The sequence below is a fragment of the Perissodus microlepis genome, chromosome 14 (genome assembly GCF_051167445.1).
Source record: "Perissodus microlepis isolate ML-2025 ecotype Zambia chromosome 14, ASM5116744v1, whole genome shotgun sequence".
In the NCBI taxonomy this organism is placed as follows: domain Eukaryota; kingdom Metazoa; phylum Chordata; class Actinopteri; order Cichliformes; family Cichlidae; genus Perissodus; species Perissodus microlepis.
The window spans coordinates 11175621-11191739 of NC_140474.1; the positions used below are offsets into that span (position 1 = coordinate 11175621).

At 38.1% G+C, this 16119-nt stretch overlaps 1 pseudogene; it reads right to left on the reverse strand.

Moving 5' to 3' along the window:
• Window positions 1-452: 452 nt before the first annotated feature.
• On the reverse strand, window positions 453-5969 carry LOC146373487 (dehydrogenase/reductase SDR family member 11-like; annotated as a pseudogene).
• Between the last annotated feature and the right edge of the window lie 10150 nt (window positions 5970-16119).

Sequence of the window (16119 nt, forward strand, 5' to 3'; positions counted from 1 at the left end):
TTGTAACTTTTAAACATATTTAGATATTTAATATTTTATTAGTTTATTTTTTTTCCTTTCAAATGAATGGAGAAGTCTTCAAGCCTTCTTCAAACCCACCCTACTATGAAACTTAACTACTTCAGCACACTTTGAAGTAGTTAAGTGTAGACTGATTGATTGGCATAGAAACATAGAGGCAGGTGTGTGTGTGTGTGTGTTTTATAGTGTCAGATAACCATACACAACCCACCTGAGAGTGAACATGCTTGTGTGTGTGTCTCAGTCTCAGAGGGTTTTGTTATCTACACACGCACACTCTCTCTCACACACACACACACACAATACACTCCCTGTTTTGTTTGTATTCTGTAAATTGATCTTGCTGTGTTGAGTAGTCAGATGAGCGAATCACACCTCTTTAATGTGAAGACTAGCCTGGTCCTGGGGTTGCTGGGGCAACATGACACATGCTATATAGGTTCAACCAGAAGTTCTCCAATCTGAAAGAAAAGTTATGTGAATGTTATATGATCATGTTATATTATGATGATGATTATGATCTGTTGTTATTTAAAATGTTTATTAAGTCCAAACAGACTGAAAATAAGCACAAACCTGAACATGAGGAGGGGCACTGAGGACGTATGTGACAGCACTGGCAATGTCTTTTGTTTTCAGAGACTGTTAGAGAAATGCAAAGTGCTTCATTTATTTGTATCTGAATAATTATACCAACACTCCACGAACTGCAGGATTAATAATTTTACCTTGGTTGTAGCATAAAGGGCAGCGACTTCATCAGGATTTTTGCTGCTGGCCCGTGATATAAATTCTGTCGCCACTAAACCAGGAGAAATGCTCTGCAAAAAGAGATAATGATAAAGGAACTGTTGGATGTACTGTGCATGTGTCTCACAGCAGCTTATACTTGTGTTAAAGGCACTTTTCCAGTTGGTTACAATGTGTTTTAAAGCCTTACTGTGGCTCGGATATGGGTCTTTTCAACACGCATGTCAGCCTGCCTTTGCTCCCAGCTTCTAATCTCCGTCCTACAGGACCTGACATGACCCAGGTGTACATGTCATGTCAGCCTGCCTTTGCTCCCAGCTTCTAATCTCCGTCCTACAGGACCTGACATGACCCAGGTGTACATGTCATGTCAGCCTACCTTTGCTCCCAGCTTCTAATCTCCGCCCTACAGGGAGGCAGGGAGGCAGCCGGCCAATCCTGTTGTCAGGTTCATGAAAACAGTTTGAGATAACTTTTACTCTTTGACACTTTCCGTCGTTATTGCTGGGATTTGTTTTAATGACACGCACAATAAAACGCTGATTATAAGTGATCCAAAAAGTGCCACATGAACACACTCCCGTTACTGCCTGTTACTATGTAATTTGGGTTTATGGTTTGACCAAACTCCGAGCGTGCATCCGCAGTATGAAATGAGTCATAGATTGACCAGGTTACATTTTAAGTTCAATTTTCAATTTAAATGTAATTTTATCCATGTAGCACCAAATAACAACAACACTTGTTTCAATGTCATTTATATTGTTTGGGCACACATCTGAACTGGTCAGGCTCATGGATTAGAGTCTGGCTAAAGCAGGTCAGCTTACATATAAAATTTAAAGGATATCATGGTCATGATGATGCTCACAGTGTGACTCAGAGCAGGGAAATTTAAACTATGTAAGTCCTGTGATCTGGAGAAGATACAGTTATTATACTATATTTGAACACATCTTGACTTTCTGCTCCTTACATTTTCAAAACTACCTCATTACTTTAGAAAACTGTCCAGAGTCATTTCAAGATCAATGATGACCTGTGAGAGTTGAAGGATCTTGGTATCATGAAAGGTTTACTTTGTGCTTGGAGTGGTACAGTTGTAAGCTATTCCTTTAGGTAACTCCTTTATTGATCAGAATCTCAAAGAATAGTATTTCATATTTCATTTGGTACATTTTATCCAAGATGCCCTGACGCACCTAGTGTTATTATTTTGGGGGTTGAGATTCTTTAACCACATACTGTTTCTTAAGTCAAATATCCTTTAATCCAAAAGGAATAATCAAGTCCAGCAAAGCATTCATATTACTGAGATCCACCTACGCACTTTTGGCAAGTTTTTTTTTTTTTTTAACTTAACTACTGCCATGTACTTTGTGGTACGGAAACAGTTCCTGTATGAAAACGTTCACCCTTTTCAGGACTACATGGCTTTAACTTTTCTTTTTTTGTTACTTTTAAACATAATTAAATATTTGACTTTTTATGAATGTATTTTTTTCCTTTCAAATGAATGGAGAAGTTTTCAAACCGTCTTTAAACCCAGCCTACTATAAAACTCAACTACTTCAGCACACTTTGAGGTAGTTGAGCGTAGTTAAGCAGACTGATTGATTGGCATAGAGGCAGGTGTGTATCAATGTGTGTGTGCGTCAGAGGATTTGCTTAGAATTTATAGATTGACACTGAGCTTATTTCATGTCTTTTTCTCATTTATTTAATTTATTTCAGCACTTCTTCATTTTGATGAGTTTCAGCTTCAAGTTTCTGATTCGGATGATTCTGACAAGAGGGTAACATCATGCAACTTCTCAAAGACACTAAAAAACACACAGTAATGGTAACATCCTCACAGAGTGTCATAAGAGGTTGGTCACAGTGTAACAGAGGAAATATACCATGTTCCAGCATTTTAAAGAAGAAGAAGGTTAACTCTTGGACAAATTTCCTTATTGTTTACGTATTATGTGATTGATCTTGCTGTGTTGAGTAGTCAGATGAGCCAATCACACCACTTCAATGTGAAGACTAGCCTGGGTCCTGGTACTGGGGTTGCTGGGGCAACAAAAGCTGCAATGACACCTGCTATATAGGTTCAACCAGAAGTTCTCCAATCTGAAAGACAACTTATGTGAATGTTATATGATCATGTTATATAATTATGATTAATGTTTTGTTATTTAAAATCCAAAGTCGAAACAAAAAAGAACCTGAACATGAGGAGGGGCATTGAGGACGTATGTGACAGCACTGGCAATGTCTTTCACTTCCAGAGCCTGTTAGAGAAGTGCAAAGTGCGTCATTTGATTTTATCTAAATGATCATGTCAACCCTCCACAAACTGCAGGATTAATAATTTTACCTTTTTTGCAGCATATATGCCAGCCACTTGATCAGGATTGTTGCTGCTGGCCCGTGATATAAATTCTGTCGCCACTAAACCAGGAGAAATGCTCTGCAAAAAGAGATAATGATAAAGGAACTGTTGGATGTACTGTGCATGTGTCTCACAGCAGCTTATACTTGTATTAAAGACACTTTTCCAGTTGGTTACCATGTGTTTTAAAGCCTTACTGTGGCTCGGATATGGGTCTTTTCAGCACGCAGCTCCTGTCTCAGGCCCTCAGTCAGAGCAGTCACAGCATACTTGGTGGCGGTGTAGAAATGTAGACCAGCAAAAGGAATGACTTTATGTCCACTCAAGCTGCAACAAAAGATGTTTTACAATTCATGGACAAACATATTAATTTTTAACTATTACTACTACTATGACTCCTTTTTTCCAAATTAACTACCCTAGTAAAGTCCTTAAAGGAAGATCCGTTATTTCCCTTCTTAAATCTTGTCATAATAACGTGATAACAACAAAATTCTGATCTATAGACTTTTTTGCAAATTAGAAAAAAAATAACTGAATAAATAATGATTACTGGATTCCATTCGTTAGCCCAAGATTTGGGTAAATGGAGCATGGTTTCATGACTTCTTAAAGCTGTAGTAGGAAACACGATTTTGTTGTCACTGGACCAAATATATGTTATCTTTATACATATTGTAATTCTTATACTAATAAGTTGTATTAGACTCCCACACCTCCTCTGGGCTTTGCTTCCAGGTTTCAGAAAATGTAGCGTGTGTTAGGAGACTTTGGCTTCTCGCAGGTCTACATTAGTTCAGACCATGGGAGACATAAGAAAAGATGTACAAAGAGAAACAATATCAGTGGAGGAAATACAGGAAGACATGCCAAGGCCAGACAGATTTAATCATCATGTGTTGCATTATTTGGCTTGAAATCAACAGATAGTCATCTCTATGCATAAGAACCATGAGTATTGTTAATAGCACCATCTTTGCTTTTCCTGTTAGCCAAACGTGTGCTTTGAAAAAGGTCTGTTGAGTCATGTTGCTACAGGATGGTCTTAATCAGACTAAATGATGATTAGAATCATATTATGACATTTATGTGACATTTAAATCGACAGACTTCAAAGTTCTGTCACTTTCTATTAGCAAGTAAAACTGCACCTGTTTATGTTTATGATGTGCCCATCGTCCACGTTTCTCTCTTTCACTGACTGATAAGCTTCACGTGTGCAGATGCTCAGCGCAAGAACGCTCACCTGTAAGACACCAAGCAGAGAAATAAACAACAAAGGAAGTCCACACCTTACAAACAGCTTGTTTGACTGCCTGTTTTTTGTTTTTTTGTTTTTTTTTGTGCAGGGAGGAAAGAGATACCTTTGTGTAACTTTGTGAGGTTTGTCATATTGCACTTATTTTAACAAACTATATTGTTTTGCAGGATTTTAGGACAACAGTTTTGTAAGTCAGATGAGAGTCATGAGTTTGGTTGTATCAGACCTTGTGTTTTTATGATAGATTAAACTGAACGTTCCCATGTTTTACAGTGAAATTTTACACAGAATGTGATTTAAAGTGTGATTTAATGGATGACTTGGAAAACTGGTTATACTGGTTTAATTACAGTAGAATAGGCTTTTATTCTCTGTGTCTCATATAACTGCCTGAAGCAGTTGAAAATGTTCTGCATGATAGTAAGCTCAGTTAGTTCATTTCTGTCCAACTTTATGTTTCTGCCATGGACTAAACTGGAAATTTCATGTTTTGGCTGTTTCTCCACTTTGGGGATAAATCAAGTACGTGTTATTTTAAAAGCTATGAATGAGTGAATTTAAAATTGATTATTAAATTTCACTTCAATGTTCTTCTTGGAAACCACTCCTGTGAACACCTCTTTCAAACAAAACTGCAGATCAATGCAAAATTATTTTTTTCTAACTTACATCAATGATGTTCTTCCAGCTGCTGGTTTTGCCAGATGCACACGTCCACACCTTTGTGCTGCTCTTTGATCACTGCAAACATGGACAGAATCTCCTCCTCTTTGGTCAAGTCACACTTGAAAGGCACCAAAACACCAGGGCGACCAGCGCTCTGACACTGCTGCCAGTTTCTGAAACCAAAAAGGAACAGATGACAGACGTTCAGCTTCAAAATAACTTCTTTTTTTTCACAATTAAACTCACAAAAACTACATTTTTCTCACTGGGTCTCAACTCATATCTTAACACATCCTTCCATCAGCTGGTCCTCAAGCGTGCTGCACGGTAACTTCTCTTTCTATCTCAAAAACAGTAAGATATATTTTAACAAAAAAAACCAAAAAACTATTTTAGTACTAGTAGTTTTTATCTGACTCCACAATTTTGACTTAACAAAAGAAAAACCTCTTGGAACAGCTGCACACTATGAAAAATTGAGCTGCCAGGTGTGTTTGAAAAGTCCTTCCCTTGTAGTTTTTATCAAAGTACCATAAAGGTTGTTTATTTTTTTTATTTTAGTCCTTAGCTTTAAAATGTATTAGTAATTTTTATTTCCTAAAAGAAAATCATGTCATTTTCATTACAGTTTATTGCAATAGCATAGCCGAAATAAATATACACGCGTGCAAGTGCGACGGCAAATACCCGGTATGCGAGATAAGAGCATAGAGGTTAAATTACTCTATGCGCAAACTGAGTTTTCACTTAAAAACAAATCTGGATTTTTGCGACGTCCCTGGCGCAGCCCACCACTTTCATACCGAGCCGGACCAACTCTACGGCTACATCCGCCCCAATCCCGACCGAGGCTCCGGTCACCAGAGCCACTCTGCCCCGCCAGCGCTCCATCACAGCCTGGACACCGGTAACCGGCTACACGCACGAAAGCGGTACGAATACGAAGAGAGACAGTGACGAAGTTCTCTCCTGTGTGAGCATTTATATGTACACCTGGGTCGTGTCAGCCTGCCTTTGCTCCCAGCTTCTAATCTCCGCCCTACAGGGAGGCAGCCGGCCAATCCTGTTGTCAGGTTTATGAAAACAGTTTGAGATAACTTTTACTCTTTAACACTTTCCGTCGTTATTGCTGGGATTTGTTTTAATGACGCGCACAATAAAACGCTGATTATAAGTGATCCAAAAAGTGCCACATAAACACACTCCCGTTACTGCCTGTTACAATTTGGGTTTATGGTTTGACCAAACTCCAAGCGTGCATCCGCAGTATGAAAGGAGTCATAGATTGACCAGGTTACATTTTCCGTAAGTTCAATTTTCAATTTAAATTTAATTTTATCCATTTATCACGAAATCACAACTACACTTGTTTCAATATCATTTATGTTGTTTAGGCACACATCTGAGTCTGGCTAAAGCAGGTCAGCTTACATATAAAATCCAAGGAATATCATGGTCATGATGTCTTTTCTTTAAAGCCACTGGCCAGACATGACAAAATGTCAACATGCAGTTAGCTTGGTCAATTGACTTTTATTTGAATAATTACATCATCTGATCCACCTATATGTTTAATCAAAAAGTAAAGTTTTAAGCCTAATCTTAAAAGTAGAGAGTTTGTCTCCTGAATCCAAACTGGTAGCTTTTTCCACAGAAGAGGGACCCAAAAGCTGAAGGCTCTGCCTCCCAATCAATCTAAATAAAACAATTTTATTTATATACCACCACAAGTAAGCCCACTGTTTCAGAGCAAAGTGCTCTAATGGGGCGATATGTTATTGTAAGGTCATTAAGAAAAGATGGGGCCTGATTATTGAAGGACTTGTACATGAGGAGTTTTAAATTAGAAATCCTGATATTAAAGAACTATGGTAGTCCAGCCTAAAAGTAAGAATTGTATTTACTAGTTTTTCAGTGTCTGAGACAGGATGCTTCTAATTTTAGGGATTTTTTGCAAATGGAAGATCATCAGCAGTGAAAATGCATGCTATGTCTACTAATGATACTGCCCAAGGGGAGCAAAATGTAAACAGAAATGGTTCTAGATCAGAATCCTATGGAACTCTATAATTAACCTTAGTATGTGAAGATGACTTTTTATTTTTGAAGAATTCATGAAGTCATTACTAGTTAACGTTAAAGGAATGGTTTGCTCAACAGAGCTCTGACTTTTTTTTTAGCCTGGCTACTGTGCTGAAACCTTGGATTCTTCTGTTTTTCTTCAGTCAGTGATGAATAATAATGTTCTAGCTTTAAGTATGATGTTGTAGTTATCAGCTGTGAAGATTTATCATATTTCATATTTAAAATATTTCTGTTCTTGGCCGGCAGGAGACTGATGCAGGGGCGATTTTAGCCCACGAACGAAAGCACCCCCGAAGATTTCTTACTTTTTTTGACAATATTTGCTGTTTGTGTGCCACACTACAAAAATATAAAAAGCATCCAGTACTTGGTTGAGACGTAACATTTTAACAACAAAAGTATAGATAACCCTCAGTTACTCTTTATATAGTTAGGTAGGAGTCAGACCATGTTTCTTTTTAGCTGAAAAACATTACACCCAGGTAACCTGCAGTGTTGAAACGTGTTTTCCGACGATGTTTGCTACTTTACAATCCGTCCTCCTCTGTAGTAAAATCAGCAACATTTGACCGTCCTGTTGCTCCCATTGAAATTTAGCCTATTTAAAATCTAAAACTTAAAATTGTCCGTAGCCTGCTGTTGTTGCCACTGTCCTGTTTGAAATGGAATGAGAGAAGCTGCTTATTTTGTCATATGTGCATGTGCCGATATTAAACCCAGGAGCAACATTCAGGTAAAAGTGTAAGAACAAATGTTGGATCAGTGTTTCAATATTTATATCTTTTATTAGATGTGCATGTGGTTTGGTTATTAGCCTTTTGGTTGAAAGTACACTGAGAGAGGACTTTTTTTTATTAGTGATCTTAATAATATTTTTTTCACATTAATGTAATTTTTTCATCTAATTGAATACAATCTATTTGTGTATGATTGTCAGTCCAAAGAGGGAGAGAGGAAAGAGGGGAGCGTGAGGAGAAAGTACAAGGTCAGGAAGAAACAGGTAAGAAAACAGACAGGAAATAGTGACATTCAAAACAAACTGTTAAACTGCTTGAGAGAGTTGACCACCAAAAAGTGATAGACAGATTTGCCAACCTCAAGGTGAGGCGACATAGGTTAAAATAATAAAAATAATAAAAAATCTTCAGAGCCATAGTAGTATCTGCAGTAAAGATCTTTTCATACATTGTATACACTGTACCATAGGCAAAGTTACCTCAATTTTTATATATATATATATATATATATATATATATATATATATATTTTTTTTTTTTTTAATCAATATTTTGTGCATTTGTACATTTCAAGGACTCTATTTTTGGAGTGTATTTTTATATATCTGTATTGTATTATACATACACATTAAAAGTGAATCTCTGTCCAAAAAATGCACTCAGTTTACTTCTTACTCACTATGATCATCATTCATTATTCTCCCCCAGTAATTAAGGTTAGGATATGTATTTTTTTTTTTTTATTCCAATCCATTCTTCGTTATCAGCATTTAAATAACCTTTATCTGATTTGATGGTTTTGTTACAGACTTTAAAAAAAAGTGTTTTGCTTTTCTTTCACAAATGTGGGGATTAAATTGTGTTAAAATGTACAAAACGATGATGTCATGTTTTGTGATGAGAACCCAGGCACAGAGAGACTTGATGAATTTAAGAATCTTGTGATTTAATAAAGAAATTTGCAGACTTGCACAGAGATGGTAAAATTATGATGACTGATAATGGAGATGAAGACAACACGATGTGGACAGGGAGGAACAGGGGTTTAAATGCACCAAGGAGACAGTCAGAGGGAACTCAGGACAACTGGAGACATTTAAGGATGCAGGGACTGACAGAGACAGGGAAGAAATCTCATCATGACGAGTACAGTTTATCTTGCCTGGCTGGGCAGCTCTCTGGCAGCTCTCTGATCCTAGAATCGCACCTGGTCTAATGTGATCTTCAGCTGCCTGCAGGTTCACTCTGCCGGAGTGACTCAGATGCAGTTTCACATTTGATGCTGGCTGTGTGGCTGCTAGAGCAATGTATTGTCTGTGTAGTTATACAAGCTGTAGTTACAGTATATTACTGTCACACTCTACGACATCTAAGATTTTAACAGTCTCACAGGATGCTTTCATTCTTTTCTGGTCTTCTATATTGGTCTTATCTTCTGGCAGAAGTCTCTTTTGTTCATGAACAGGGTTAATATCATCTTCTTGAAACACAGTGCCATCTAAAAGCAATGTGTTTGAAGAAATCATTTTGGGATTTATGAGGACTCCCAGTGTCCAGTGTTTCTGACATAGATTCAGAGCTACCCAGTTCTTCATCTTAAATATTACTCACATCATCAGCTTCAGAGTTGTTCAGCTCATTGGCAAAGTTGATGGCGATTGTCTTTGCATGCTCTCCTGCAGGGTTCACTCTCTTTGACTCATCAGAATTGCTTTTTTGGGGCAGTTTTGGCTCAAAGCACCCCAGTGAGGTTCTTGACATAAACTGGTCTTTGAGCTGAAAGGAATTGTAGTAATAGCACCACTGGGATGTTCTGCTTCTGTGACTTCACATAGCTGCATCGCTGGTACTAAACCTCACTGTTTGTTCTCCATTAGGAATTACAACATCAGCATTTTTGTCACGATCTGGTTGTAGGGACTCAAGCGCAGAGCGGTTAGATGTCTCCAAAAAACAGTTTATTTACGGCTCCAGTGCACAATATATATACAGTGAAGGGAATCCAAAACTCCAGGGAATCACAAGGTAGCTCTCTCACACTCGCTCACGTCTTCTTGCCCACACTCACACACGTTCACACGGCAGGGAGGTCGCAGGTCCGGGGGGGGGAAGGTCTGAAGCAGAAGAGAAGGGAAGTCACAAACTAATCACAAATCACGAAGCACAAGTTCACAGGAGCTGTGAGAACACTAACGTCAGTAGTACAATCATCCAGCGACGAGAGGATCTGTGTTCCAGCCTCAAATAGTGCTCCCGGTGATGACAGGTGATTGTTGTCAGGTGTGTGGGCCAAGGGCGGGAGCCCACAATGAGCTCCGCCCAGGCAGAGAGGGAGAGAACCGAAACAGCAAATGTAGCCTTGTGGGGCCGGCCGGGCAGGCACGGAGACCATGACAATTTTGCTGTGACTCCAGTTGCAAATCCCTGATGGTGTTCACAGTGTGACTTCTGTCACATCCATCTCTGCATCATCTGTACTGAACCTCACTGTTTTTAAACCATGTAAATTGTCATAGCCAGTTAATGATACTTTTGTTTTTATCAGAATCAGCATACTTTATTAATCCCTAAGGAAATTATGTGGTATGCCGGCTTGTACACATACACGAGAGACACGAGAGTTCTTCTTTACTGATGTTTACTGTGCTTACTGTGCCGTAGAACTGGTGAATACAAATGTACAAGAAAATTATATTTCCGCATTAAAGCATATTGCAATATAAAATTCACAAAATATAAACAAACATACCACTTTGGCCTGCAAGTAGACAAACTGGTGTAATTGGAACTTAGGACTTCTTTCTTCTTTAACATTCACATGGCTAGACCGTCACCATGAGCAACTTCTCTGACCTTACTTCCCAAAACAGGAAGTGACCTCTGCCCTTACCTTATACTTACAAAATTAACCGGTTATTTTCCATGTATCAAATTAACTGTACACCAATCCGATAGGCAAAAAAGGAAAATGTTTATGCTCAACATAAAAATAAAACATACAAAATAAAATGCGTTAATTACATTATCATTACAAGAGCTCCGCCTAGTGGTCAAATACTAACATTTCACCAACTGTTACATGTGGGTTACAGTTTTTCTTAACAGATCTAAGTTGGTGGATAGTATTTAAGCTATACTTACTTTTATACTTTTACTGATGATGAGATATTAATTTCTGAGTCTAGTCTAGTCTGAGGCTTCTGGTGAAGTTCCTCTGTTGGTACGCTTAGCAACCATAATATGACGTGCTTCCTCATTCACATGTTGTAGTTTCAGAATTGGCTCTGAGGATGTCACCATGAGTGTGTGTCTTCAATGTCTTTGACAAGTGACACCACGTGGCCCTCTCTAGTAATATAGAGGGCCAATGTTACATCAATGTTATGTAACATTGGTAGTACATATATCAATGTAATAAAGACAGATTTAATATCTAATGGCAAGATGGATGATATACCATGTCGTAAAATAATAGTTGTCGCAAACGTTTTTTTGTAAACACAACAGAAAGATTGGTCGCATGTCTCCATGCAGGAGAACTGATTCTGTTTGAGAGCAAAGGGAGGCTGAAATGAATTATATCTTTCATGCCAACTATGTTTCACACATGTGAGGAATTTGACTCTATAGCGTCAACACAAAACCCAACCATGCTGAAAAAATGTTGGTCCAGGGTTGTTGTGATGTTTTTGAGCTCAAGTTTTTACTTTTGTTGTAATTTAATTGTTATACTAAAGGTCTCGAGTTTTATTTTGGGGAATTTTACTGACTTTTGGAGCCTGTTTGCTTTTGTTTTGCTTACTTTTGTTATTCCAGTATTCCCACTGTTTCTCATTCCCTTCCTCAGTCTTGTCAGTACTTTTCTCCTTTTGCACACTTATTGCGCGTTAGCCAGTTAACCTTTCTATGCGGTAAGTGGGGGGCATCTATGCTGACACACCTCAGCACAGATGTTATTGTTTTTGGGAAGATGTGCTTCATGCACCAGGGAAATTTTGTGAATTATACAGTAATAAGTGTATGTTTGCTTATGCAGCTGTACAGTTAAAGTCTGGTGTTTGTGAATCTTTTGGTGGATTGTTGCCTATACTGAGGTGAACCCACAGGTATCTGATTCGATCCTCTCTGCCTAACCATTCTAGGTCAACAAGCTTGTTTATTTTAATTGCGTTAAATATATTTTTATTAACAAAAATTATGAAATAATTGCACTATTCAGCTAAAACATTTATTTAATTGTTATTTGTTATTAAATATCATGATTTTCTGTCAGTGTTGTTGAAATGCAGTTTTTTATTAGCTGTGTCATGGTTATATAAAAAAGAGAGCTTTGGACAGACAATTTATCTATCTGTTAATTAACCGGTATAACCACTGCAGCACCCCATCTATTAATAGTGCGAATCAGACTCTTGGTAAAAGTTAATAAATGGTGCATAGACTTTTCTGTTTGTTCAGCAAGTAAACACAGTTCACCTTTGTCACATGACTCCCGTGTAAATTACAGTTTAACTGAAGTGTTTAATCTCTATTCAGTTTTCACTACAAAATAATATGCCACAAGAAATGCAGAATATTACCACAGTTTTATATTAAAACAGCAATTTCTACTGTGGGATTATAATATTACCTTATGCCATGTTAGACCCCTAATTAAAGATTGTGAATTATTATGTAGTTTTAGTTTGCATTATTCTCCTGAATTAGAAGAAGGTGATAACTATTACATTTGTTAAACTGATTTGCATTACATTAGACTGCTGGTTTATTGTGAATGAATGATATTGTTTTATGATGCATTATACTGCTGAGTTATAAGAAATACTGTTCGCAGAAAGTCATCGCCTTATTTGTCTGATTAGAAGAGAACAGAACATACCGGAGAGGTTTTCTGCCCCATCTCAGCAGGAGCAGATAAACAGGGAGCCAAGGTCGTAGCTTAGGCGCTGTGTGAGAGAAAGAATGTGAATGTTTAGGCTTTTATGATTAGGTGGGGGCCACTAGAGGCTATAAGAGTTTGATCAATGCTCCACCATTTTGAGATCTGATGCTGTCTGCGAACAGTGTCTATCTCCCACGCGTGTTCATTAAAATCATCGTTTGACTCAACCCGGCCGGACCAGTGTTGTTATTGTGGTTTTTCCTCTTGTATCCATCTCCAATATTTTGAATCCGTAACACTACATAGCAATGCAAGAAATTATTATTTATTTCCATGATATGTCAGTTAATGCACATAAAGTCAGTCAAATCTAAGAAAGGTTCCCACCTGACTCTTTCACAGTCTGCTAAGTGGATTGTCAGATTCATACTCACACAGTACTAAAAACACAAAGTGGATCTTGAAGTCTGTAATCTTTTTCTTTCTGGTTTCAGAAACACACAGCAGAATGTCAAAGCGGTGCCCACAATGTCATTGCCATGCCTATCAAGTGTGACCTGATCAAAAAGGAGGGGATTCTGTCCATGTTCACAGTAATCAAAAAGCACTTGTTCACCAACACTGGCTTAGCCACAGTCACCGATAAGTGGAAAAACCAGGACTGGAATGGAGGTAAGAAGTATGTTGTAGAAAAAAAAATGTTTGGCTTTGTTTGCACTAAAGTAAACGAGCAAAGTTAAAAGTACCTGTACTTTACTCAAATATTGATTTTTGTGACAACTTTCTTTCTCTCGCTCTCTTTTCAACACAGGCTTCTGACTTTAGATTTAACAAATCTGAGAGGATCTAATATATTCTGACACCCCTGCAAACATCAAACTGATTTGAATCTAAATGGAAGGAACTATAACCCATTAAAGACAGACTGGTGTCTGGTGTTAGTGTTTCCATCTCTGTTATTTGTCACATATAAAGAGATGAAAGATGCAGCAAGAAAAATAAATTATGCATCATTTACAGATCTATACTGAAGGCTTGAAGTGAAGCACGTTGCTCTAGATCAGTGCTTTTGGTGTGGTGCAGATTTCCATAAGTTGTAATTATGACACTTTTGCATCCAGCTGGTGTTGCATATGAGGAGTGGACACAAAGGGAGTAATGATTTATAAGTGACAGGCAATTTCTCACAGTTCAACAAATATTAGCACACACACACATTGTTTCTGTGCAGGTTGTCAAGCAGTGTGTTTGTTGGCTAAAGAACCCGCTGCTGTATTTCCATGGAGAGAAAAGAATGTGAGATAGTTTCATTCAGAGATGGAGAAAGATGTAGGAAAGAGGGTGGAAGGAATAAGAGATGTTATATTTAAAAGTAACCACTCTCAGTGGCACTTGATAAACTGGAGAATTTAAAGCTCATTTAATGTTTTACTTCATTTTGCAGTTTTCTGTAAAATGTGTTTTTACTGAATCTGTACATCACATGAGGTTATATTATGAAAGGTCTTGCTAAGCAAAATAAAGTATACTAATGTTTGTTGTTGAGAAGGTGCCTGAGTGTACATTTTCACGATCTTGTGCTGAGATTGGAGCCATTCCCCACATCTCTGTGAATAGTACTGATGTGTAGTCATGATGACTGTTTGGATATTAACGAGCATGAAGCTGAAAATCACCATTCAGCTGAGACTGAAGAAGTTACTTGGATGAGTGATGAAACATGAAGCTGCTTCTACTGGAAACACAAAACTTAGACAAACAGAATCACCTTGGGATTGCCTGAGCGTGCATTAATATCGCTGTGATCACCATTTAGATTGTACAAACATGAAAACAGCAACAATCCTGATAAAGGAACTGCTGTTTATATTTAATATAAGGTAAATACAGTTCATGTAGTGTTGTTTTTATTGCTCAGATAAAACGAATGTGATTATTTAACGAAGACATTCTGTCCCAAAGCATAGAGCAGATCTGAAAGCGTTTTTCATTCTGGCAAAAGACATCCAGTCCAGGATCACATTAAAGTAGTGTGGCCACTTCCTCTGATTACGAAACATAAAAACAAAGAAATTGAGTGAATTCTTAGAAGGCAAAGGAAAAACGAAGGAGACTCATCCAGCCATCAGCTCTCTTCTTCTCAAAGCCATAACCACTCTTGGTTAACTTGGTTTTGGTTAACAGATATTTATTGCTAGATATTTTTAAGTTGTAATTGTTGTTTTACTGCAATGGAGATGTTCATATCTAGTTCTATAGATAACTTGTTAGAACCTTCAATATAGATCTGGCTTAGACACGCACACGCACACACACACACAGTGGCTACTGGCACTTAAAAAAAAACCTTTGAGTCAAACACAGTAAGTACAAGAGTTTTCTTAACTGTGGGTTATATTCAGTGCTTGTGAAAGCCAACTGCACTGATCTGTGAAAAAGCTGACTCTAGTCTTTCTCGTCCTCTATTAATGACTCTCTAAGATTTTTGAAGATGTGTGAAAAAGCAGACAGCTCTTATCTCTCAAAGAAAATGGTCTTTGATGAGGTTTGTGGAAAATGTTTCTGGCATTCTCAGCATCCTTTTTAACATATTTTGAAGCAGTAACAGGGTGCTCATGCAGACTTAACACTGAAGTACAGTGCGATTGTTCATTATTTTCACACTGCAGCAAATACACTGTACTTCAAAATGTACTTCAGAATACCTCAGCCCTTTGGCACAGCCTTTGCCAACCAGAAAGGAGAAGCCAAACCCCTGGGTAACCCAAACAAAGGAAGCTGTATTAATACAACATAAAACAGAACTTTGACCTGGCAGAGTTGGTATGTGTTCTGAGTTATTCAGATGAGTTACTGAAATCGTACTTCAAGGAACAAGGTAATTATTAAACCTCCCGGACTTCGGTCAACCATCCCCCTCAACTTTTCTCCCAAAGAAAATAGAAAAAGGAATTTGGAGCGTGATGTCACGGGGGTGGGCGTGGAAAGGATTTTGGCCCGATCCGCCATTTTGGGGGTCTAAACAAAGCGCAAGCGAAAAGGGAGCGAAGGCACACACAACAGCCATGGTTCGTTCTTGCTGTGTGGTCGGCTGCAATGTTCGATCGCACGACCGGCAAGAGAATAAGCTTGAAAAGGGTTTGTCTTTTCATTCTTTCCCAACCTGGAAGCAACATGAGGCAGCTCGTGTATCGATGTTACCAAACGAAGGCGTCTAGCCTGGATAGCAGCTGTGAGACGAGCTGATATCCAGTTCTCTTCCATCTCCAAATATCTGTTGGTGCTCCAGACATTTTCATTCCGGTAAGTTCTAAATATGTTCATATCACTCTTTATA